Genomic DNA, 10,483 nt, shown 5'->3' with positions numbered 1-10,483 from the left:
TTAAATACTTCAATTACAATCATCAACTCAATAATCTGTGGGTTACCGGGGACAAATTGATGCTGCACGGGGTCTTGGTTACCTGCAACGTATGCCCCGCATCCTGTTTTGGAGCCATCCGTAAATATGTTTATAGCCCCTCTAATAGGCTTTTGGGCAGTTACCTTTGGAAAAATCACTGGATGTTCCTTTACAAATCTTAGTAGGGGGTCTTTGGGAAAATGATTATCAATAACTCCTGGAAACGTGCATCTCAAAATGGACCAATTATCAATAGTGGCACATAAAGTCTGAACTTGGTAGGCATTGTAAGGAACAATGATGGAGTGCGGATAAACTCCAAAAAATTGTAAACTCTGTTGAATTCCTTGTAGAGCTAAGCCCGCTACTGCCTCAGGGTAATATTCCAGCGCCTTTCCGGGGGGAAACATGAGAATGTAACCACATCAACGGCCCCTTTTGCCAAAGTACCCCAGTTGGTTGGGCTTCAGTAGGAAGAATGCATAAATCAAAAGGTTGGCCATCTTGTAGCCTGTTTAAACAGGCGGCACTTAAAGCCTCCTCCACCCTTTTAAGAGCAAATCGGGCACTCTCAGTCAGGTCTCGTGGGGAGTTTAAAACTATATCTCCTTTTAGCATGTCAAATAAGGGTTTTAATTCATAATTTGGAAATTTTAAATACCCCCTTATCCAATTAATATCCCCCAACAATTTTTGAAAATCATTTAAAGTCTTTAAGTTATCTTTTCTCAGGGTCAATTTTTGAGGCACAATCGACCTGGGATGTATCTTAGCTCCCAGATACTCCACCACTCTGCCTGTTTGAGTTTTTTCTGGCGCCGGATAAAGACCCTGTTTTCTTAAGGAAAGAAACCAATTCTGCATAGGCCTTTTGTAATCCAGCCTCCTCCTTATGAGCTAACAAAATGTCATCCATATAATGGACCACCCTGAGTTTTGGATGCCTTTTTTTAACAGGAGCTATAGCCCTGCCGACAAACAACTGACACATAGTGGGGCTGTTGGCCATACCCTGAGGCAGCACGACCCCCTCATATCTTTGGTCAGGTTCCTCATGGTTACAAGAGGGCACAGTAAAAGAAAAGCGCTCACAATCAGCCAAATGCAAGGGGATAGAAAAGAAACAATCTTTTATGTCTATTACCATAATAGGCCAATGGGCAGGAAGTACAGAAAGCAAAGGTAACCCTCTTTGTACAGGGCCCATAATTTGCATCTGTGCGTTTATGGCACGCAAATCATGAAGTAATCGCCATTTACCTGACTTTTTCTTTATCACAAATATTGGAGTATTCCATGGTGAAACTGAGGGTCTCACATGACCCAGGGCTACTTGTTCTTCTACCAGTTTATGAGCTGCTAAAAGCTTTTCGGAGGATAGAGGCCACTGAGCTACCCATACCGGTTCCTCCGTCTTCCAGGTAATGGGAATTTGATCCTCAGCGGCCCCTATGAAAAACCCAGCCCATGTCTATCAAGTTTTTGGTGGACATCAAGAGGCTCTTTACAGCCTTGCAAGTTTTTTCCCAGTCCTTGTCCTGGGCAGTAGCCCATTCGTAACATCATTTCCTTTGAGGTGGGAGAATATTCATTACTAAGGCAAAACCCCATCTCTTTTAGTAAATCTCTACCCCACAGGGAGACAGGCAATTCTAAAACATAAGGCTGGATGTTTCCAGAGTGTCCTTCTCCATCCTTCCAGTTGAGGGGTCTTGCACTTAAGTCAGGAGCTTTGGCATAGCCTAGCCCTCTCAGGGTTTGTTCTGAGGCCTGTAATGGCCACCCTTTTGGCCAATCCTTTTTAGCAATAATGCTACGATCGGCCCCTGTGTCTAACAGTCCTATAATCTTTTTTCCTTCAATCTCCAGCTCAAGCATGGGTCTCTGATCTAAATCCAGAGCTAGGTACACTGACTCAATTCCGGAGGAGCCAAAACCCTTTTCACCTCTCTCAGACTGTATGGCAGGAAATTTTTCATGTAGGCTAGGTAAGAGTAACAATTGGGCAATTCTATCTCCAGGGGAAATTGCTACAATGCCTTTTGGGGCTTCTACCATAATTTTAACTATACCTGTATAATCTGGGTCAATAACTCCTGGGTGAATTTTAAGCCCTCTAAGGGCAACAGAAGACTGGCCAATTAGTAACCCCACCGTGCCCCGTTCTAAAGGACCTTGAAAATCTGACTCTATTAACTGAACACCCATTTGTGGGGTCAATACGAGTCTGGTGGTGGCACGGAGGTCCAGTCCCGCTGAGCCTGTAGTGGCTCTCCGCGGTTCTTGGGATGTCTCAGGGTGGGCCATCCTTCTTGGGGAATTTCCTCATTTGAGCTTTCCATTGCCCCATACATTTGCGGGCCCTGGGGACGGGGGCCCCTCTGCCCGTTTTTTGGCTGTGTGATGAGGCCCAAGGGCTGGCCATTAGCATCTCTGATGGATCTACATTCTTGGCCCAATGCTTTCCTTTTTTACATCTGGGGCACAGCCCTGGCTGTTTACCTGTTGGAACTCCTCCAACTCTTTCGGGTCCTTTTCTCTCTGGGCAATCTCTCTTGAGATGACCAGCCTTGCCACACCTGAAGCATACTCCAGATGTCGCTCCAGAGTTTCTCCCCCTCCTATTTGAATACTGTAGTACTGCAGCGGCAAGGCCTGCATTAGTTAGAGGTCCTCCCAGCTCTCTGCACACTTTCATCCAGGCCTCCAACCCTCTATGTTTATGTGGTGTAATGGCGGCTTTACATTCTTTGGTGCATTGCTCATAGACTAATTGTTTTATAAGAGGCATGGCCATGTCAGGGTCCCCAAAAATTTTGCCTGCTGCTTCCACCATTCTGGCCACAAAATCTGAAAAAGGCTCAGTAGCCCCCTGCAGGATCTTGGTGAGGTTGCCACTAACTTCCCCTTTATTTGGTAGTGATTTCCACGCCCTAATGCAAACATCATTTATCTGTTGATACACTTCAGGGGGATATCCTATCTGAGCATTAGCAAAGCGATCTTGTCCTAAGAGCATATCTCTGTCCCAAGCCGGGTTTCCGTTTACTTGATTGATGGCTGCCTGTTCACTACAAAATTCCAGCATAAATGCCCTCCAATCCAAGTACTGGCCTGGACTCAAACATGCCCGTGCTAGGCTTGCCCAATCAGAGGGAGTCATGCAGTATCTCTTTATAGCCTCCACTTGAGCTATGGTAAAAGAGGCTGTAATCCCATACGTCCGAACAGATTCAGCCAGGGACTTAATTACTTTAAATTCTAGAGGCTCATGAAATCTCTGTTGATTACCGTCTTGAAAAACTGGGAAGGCGAGTTCTGCTCGGGCAGTCCGCCAAGTATCCGGGCAAAACGTATGCCCATTGGCTCCATGTTGATATGGAGGAGAACCTAAGGGGACTTGACCGGAAGTTCCTTTTACGTCATCTAAAGGGGCCTGACCAAAAGTTCTTTCCACATCCTCATTAAGCACAGGTTGGCTTAGCTTATGTTTTCCCTTTTTTATACGACTCCTTTTCATCTGTTGAATAAGTGCTCTCACTTCTTCCTCCTCTAACTCACTGGGACGTTCTCTTTCCGATTTCAGCTCAGACAGATCTGGGTATAGTTGCCCCCTTTTGCCCTGTCTACTGTCTCCCTTTTCACTGATCGCCTTCTCTGACCTCTCCTCCTGTAACTGCTCCAGTGCTGACTGTCCATTTTCTATAACCTCACAGCAGCGCTGGTCCTCCAGGCAGGGTCTTATCAGTTTCCAAATGGTGCGGACTCCTGCCTTTAATGTGCCCTGTTCATAAGCAAAGTCCAAATCCCTCCCTAATTTTTCCCACGAGGCTACTGTAAGGCTCCCGGACACTATGAACCAAGGAGCTACAACATTGCATTCTTCAAGGAAACTCTGTAAAACACCCTTCTTAAACTTTAGTCCTTTTGAGCGTAGGAGCTCATTCAGGGCCAGAAAAATTGGATGAGATGTCGCGGCGCCCATCTTAGTTATAAAAATTTTATCTTCTTTTACTCCCTTTTTTATTTTTTATATTTATATTCTTACTTTCACTTTAGGCCTTTATTTTTTCCCGGGTTTCCGCTCTCTCTTTATCTACAGAGAAGAGCCCCGTATTATGCCCACTTTAATCGCGGATTCCCACTTACCTGGGAACTTACCGGTGCACCACCCTGACTGCCAAGAGTTCTGGATCCCTTGTGGAGTTAGTTCCCCGTACGGGCCACCACTTGTCGCATCTACCTCGACCAGCAAGGAAGACACGACCCGGGATTCTTCTCAAAGCAGTTTATTCAGGAACCTTGATTATTAGCTTCTTCTCTCGCCCCGCACCTGCACTCCGGTTATAAACCTCCTGGATGGCCAATCCCGAGGTGCCACGTGGCATATACCAATAGGGTCGCAAACTCGGAAGCAAACTAGGAGCCAAGTCATAGCCATATAAGGAGTTGTTTTTCACAGAGAGCACTCGCCATCGGGAAGGCGGAAGGCGGAAGCCAGCGCCATCTTTGGCTTGGCCGTGCCATGCGGCCGCGCCATCTTTGGTCAGCTCCCGCAGCTCTCCACAGTAAAAGGCTTCACTAAATTGAGTTATATAGTCTCAAGCATAAGCAAAAATGATTTAAGCAATATCATGTTATTGAAAATTGAAAAATGTTAGGTGTTGCTCAATTTTTTCCTTTCTACTACCTGGAATGTATTATTGATTTTGTATAGAGAGATTAAAGATGAGATTAACAAGGAACTTGATTAAAAATCGATAAAAGTTCTGAATAGACATATTTTCCAATATGCCCTGAAAATCACCAGTGGCTTTAAAAAGTTGTGTTTAATATCACTTCTATGCTGGCTTAATGCTGTGTGAACAGAAGTCATTAGAGAAATGCAATTCAAAATTACTATGATACTACTACATAACTATTATAACTCTTATCAAAAATATTCGAAGGAACTTGGTGTGGTGGTAAAGGCTTGTAATTACAAGCATTTGGGAAATTGGAGTAAGAGGATTTCAGCTTAAGGCCAGCCTGGGATACTGCACATAGTAAAAACATGCCCTTTAAAAAAACTTAAAAGGTAATAATGTTGGTGAGAGTGTGGAGTAAAGGAAATTTTCTACACTCTTGGTCAAAATATAGGTTAGTATTCTCGTTGTAGAAAGTAGTATGCAATTTTCTAAAGAAATGCAAAGTTGAAATATCATCTGACCCACCAATCATATGATTAATTCTCTCTGGGTAACTCGTAAATATATCTGTAGTTCACTGTTATTCACATTTTTCACAACAGGCAAGATATAAATCAAAGTTATGTGTTCAACTACAGACTAATAAAGCAACTGTGACACATGCACAAATATAATTTTCTGTTTCATCTTTAAAATAGCAAGAGATTTCTCCCATTAGCCACAACTTACAATGACCTAAAAGATGTAATCTAAATGATGTAAAATGTTGCTTTCTGATCTTTGTAAAACAACACACACACACACAAACACACACACCAACCTAAGCAACAGAGAAATTTTTCAAAAAGTAAAGCAACTGATATTGCTGGGGCATTTAGGTCACAATATAGATGATAGTGGATATACAGGATGACCAAATATAGAGTTGTAATGTATAACGTGAGGATACAGGGGACAACACTGGCCTTACATAGGAATGAAGCTAAATATGTAGGAGTTGGTCTTCCTTGTAGGGGTTGCTCTTTTAGGTGTTCTTCCTTCAGTAATGGATGAGATAAACGTAATTCTTTACATATACTTGCCTGTTTGCAGAAATAATAACAAACAATATAGCAATAATGTTTTATGCTCAACATGGAACAAAATGCCAAATTAATGTACATGAAATTATCCTTGATATAAACTAATTATTATTAATAAGGGAACCCATGGGACCTATGTTTCTTTAAGTCTGGCATCACTTGATGTGATTTTTTTCGACGATCTCCTATTTCCTTACAAATGAGGTGGTATCATTCTTTCTGATGGAAGCATAGTATTCCATGTGTATGTATGTGTGTATGTGTGTGTGTGTAACATTTTCTTGATCTATTCATCTACTGAGGAGCATCTGGATTGATTCCATATCTTAGCTGTGGTAAATAATATTGTGATAAACATAATTGTGCTGGTAGATTTAGTGTGGCCTTGTTTGTGATCACTTGGGTAATGCCCAGATATGGGATTACTGGGTAATAGGGGATCATGATTGTGTACATCAAGGATAATCTTAGTAGATGAGCAGAAGAGGTCAATTGCTATGTAGATATGACCATATAAGGTGATTCCAAGTGAAATGAACTCTAACACATGTTCTTCGTTGTTGTTGTTCTAATGTACTATGTGATTTCTTTTTAACTTTTTGTTTTTCCCCACTTATGATTTATCCCCTGCAGACACTATATTTGATTTTGATACCCTGAGTAGTGTAAATATGTTGAGCTGAACTAGGCAAGGGAAAGGGAAAAAACAAAATGGTGAGACAAAGGAAAAAGGGGGAACCTAGGTAACAGTGATACTCACAAGACAATATGTAGGAAATGATCTTGGTGTGGGCATTGGGAGGGAAGAGGGAGAAAAATGAGGGACTGGGTTACAGGTTAGAAAAGAAATAAATCTATTATCTTACTTACATAACTATAACCCTGCTTTAAATTACCTTGACAATAAAATATAAATAAAAAATAGAATAAAATATTCAAGAGCAGCAATACAGGAGATGGGAGTGGGGGAAATACTGTACTATACAAAGAAGACTACAACAGCTGTGGAGAACAGGAATTTTACTTTATCATAAGAAGTAATGAACTGGCGTACAGATTTTCAGCCTCATGTCAATCACTAAAAAGGGAAAACAAAATGCACAATCAGCAAACCAATAAAATAGAAAACTAAACAAGGTGGAGAGATGACTTGGACGAAGAGAAACAAATGACACAACTAGGAAACAAATAAAAAGCTGGTAAGTTTTAAAAATATTACCCATAATTCTAATAAATGTTTTTTGCATCATAATTGGTTAGAACTATACTTCAAATCACAGTTTAATAGTATATCATTTTAATAATAGGTTACTCATTATTGATTTCTTAATATTGAATGCTTAATATATAATTTTAATTTCAGCAGCTATAGAAAAGAAGAAAGTGAAGCTAATTTTAATGATATATTTTATGAATTGTAAAATTGAGAAGCATTAGAACTTAAATAATATATATTATTGTTTCATTTCTGTGAATTAATGTAGTAGTTCAAAGTGTATTCTACACTTTGCACTCATCTTAACATCAAATAATAGATTATTCCACAATACACTTGGTTTTAGGTGGAAAGGTTCAGCACTGTGGTAAAATTCACACCACACAGTACACGAGAGTATGACTCCTCTCATCTAGCTTAAATGGTGGAAATTTGATTTCTGCATGCATGTTAAATACGTGTCTAGGTGATATCTATTAAATTATATACATGAGGAGTATTTCAGATGATAATTAAAAGTCATACTCATTAATTAAATTTTTATTATTTTACAAAATAAATATTTATGGAGACAGAATTTCTGAGTAGATGATGGGTTATGTGTGCCAGATTATACATATTGAGGCTTGTTTTATATTCCTGACATTGTTTCTACAGTTAGATTTAATTTTCCATAAGGGGTTAAGTGTATTATATTGGATATATGAAAGTAAACTGAATGTTTATTCCATTAATACTTTGCAACTTGTCTAATCCCAATATAAATTATCCATGTGCTTGAAGTAATGAAAATAACAACAGATATAAGCAACAGATATGAATCAGTCTTAGTAGACAAGTATTTTCACCTTTATTTTTATAGTTGATCCTCTTTTACACTACAGAATATTATTGGGAAAATGTGCTCCAGGCTGACCACAATTGCAGAATATTATGGTTTGATCTATCATAAGAAAAGAAAGGAAGGGGAACATTGCTTCCAAAATTCTCCTCCCAGGGATGTGATCAGTTTTATGGTGGTAAGTTGGAAATGAACATTTTTCACAGTCAACCTTGAAAAGCCATCTTGATAGACTATTTCTGCAAGTGGTTACAGAGTTTTATTCATGGATTTGCAAGGATGCCAGATTGCCTCATTTTGAGACAAATAAAACAGGAATTTAACCAGCTGTTTTTGTATCTTTAGGAGAATAACACATTGACTGTACACCAGGGGATCACTGGGGCCCAGAGAAGCTAATACATTGAATAGTAATCCTAGACCTCTAAAAACAAAACAAAACAAACAAACAAAAAATTCCAGTGAGCACAGCCAGTCAGGGCTGCTATCACAGCCTACATTAAATCAGGCAAAAAACAAAAGCTGAAAGTCATTTAGCTGATAACTAATATATTTCTTATGAGGCAGACTGAAATGAGAGTCCCAAGAGTGGGTCAGAAAGACTGATTAAAGAGACTAAAATTGGTAATACAAAGATTGGAAAATAGAATTCCTTGTAGAACAAATAAATCATAGAATGACTGTGTGTGTAGGGACAAGACAGCAGACCAAATACCAGAAATGCACATTTTCTTAGAGGTCAGCTTAATGAAATATCAATGGAACTCTTTGAATTCTTAAATATTTGACCACATGTGGAAGAAAGCCAATTGCTAAAGAGAAAGAAAAAGTCATCACTCTGTTAGGAGGTCCAATGAAGTAATCAATCACAGATTTGTAATAAAAAGAGAAAATAATTATTCCAAATGAGGTTTTCATTTGTTTTGATGTAAGTGTTCTTGATTTAGGTGATAGAAATTACCATACAATTGATCCAGTCTCACAACTGAGTTGATATTGACTGCAGTATTCCCACATGAAGGAAAAGAGAAAATTTACAAATGTCTGATGAAATGAGTTGAGGATGAAGTGTTTTAATAGTGATAGTTGAGGTTTAGACACTGGTGAAGAGATGAGTTTTCTTTTATTAACCCCCACCCCATTTTTAAACTGATGACAGTGTATCACAGCTTTAATCCTATATACTCAGGAAACTGAGATCTGAGGACTGCTGTTGAAAGCCAGCCTGGGCAGGAAAGTCCCTGAGACTCTTATCTCCATTAAACCACCAGAAAACCAGAAGTGGCACTGAGGTTCAAGAGGTACAGACCCCACCTTGAGTTGAAGAGCTCAGGAACAGTGCCCAAGCCCAGACTTCAAGCCCCTGGACCAACAACAATAAAAACAAATCTCCTTTTTCTTGGACTGCCTACATCTTTCCCTAACATTCAAAAAAGCCATTTTATCACCCACTACAGTTAAGTCCTATCCTAGCTGCTGCAAATAGGATGATTTGATATCTTATGTCAAAAGTTTCATATTTGAGGAAACAAATACCAGCAGTGGTAACTTTGCTTCCCATCCTTGAACTCTGAGACTGGGCCCTTAACATGTTTATGCTGGTAGCTTTAATGTGAGGTTGGTTGTTATTTATTGGATTACTGCCCATGAGAGGAATTAATGGGTCATAAGAGATCTATGTTTAGTCTTTTGAAGAAACTCTGTACTTCATTCAAGATAGGTTAAAAAGTTTAATTCCCCACCAACAGTCTAATAGAGTTCCCATTTGGCTACATCCATGCCAGCATTTGCTATTTTTAGTTTTCCTCATAGTGGCTATTCTAAGTGGGACGAGGTAGAATCTGTCATGTTTACTTGTACATTTGTTGGCACCTTCTAACTACCATAAATGAATGAATCTATGAAACCTATATTGCTCTGAGTCTTCATTCCTTTCTCTTTGTAATTTTCCCAAGCCTTTCATTTTCCTTAAGACTGGTGAAAAGTCATCCTTTCTTGCCGCGGACCGGCTCTGTTGGGACAATGGAGAACACCTAGTGGAGGAACTGGAATAGGTGGGGAGATGGCAAACAGACAACTCACACACAAGAGGAGTGGATGCTGAGTGCGATTTAATGCAGAGGATAACAAACTTTTAAAGCAAAAGTCTCCATGAGAAAGGGCAAAAGGTTACACAATCATGCTACAGGGCTTCATTCTTGGGTGGTCACCAGCTGGTTGCCTGACAGACACTTGTTTCAGGCTTTACCTCTATTTTTAAGAAATACAATGGGTTTCGATGTTTATCACCAATTAACCATTACTTTTTTCTATAGAGGCCTTAACTGTCCCATAAGATCTTTCCTGTTCCTTCTTTAATAGTAAGCACCAAGGAGCCTAGATCTAGCAAGTCTCTTAGTAAATGAAACAGAGTAACAGGAAGTTCTTTCTCCTAAGTAGTTCTCCCAGCAATTGCCATACATTCTTTCTGTTCTAGACACGCCTACAGCTTCTTGTAAATCTCTTACAAACAATTCTTTCTGCTGAAATGAAATCGTGAAACCCCCAATACTTTTATATTTACTTATGATTTGTCTACTAGCCTCCATAAGAGGTGCTTTCAGGGTAGCACTTAACTCTGGTGAGTTAGTCGTAT

Source organism: Dipodomys spectabilis, unplaced genomic scaffold, assembly GCF_019054845.1.
Source record: "Dipodomys spectabilis isolate Male_0828 unplaced genomic scaffold, ASM1905484v1 ptg000590l, whole genome shotgun sequence".
NCBI lineage: Eukaryota > Metazoa > Chordata > Mammalia > Rodentia > Heteromyidae > Dipodomys > Dipodomys spectabilis.
Note: the sequence above shows the minus strand (reverse complement) of the source record.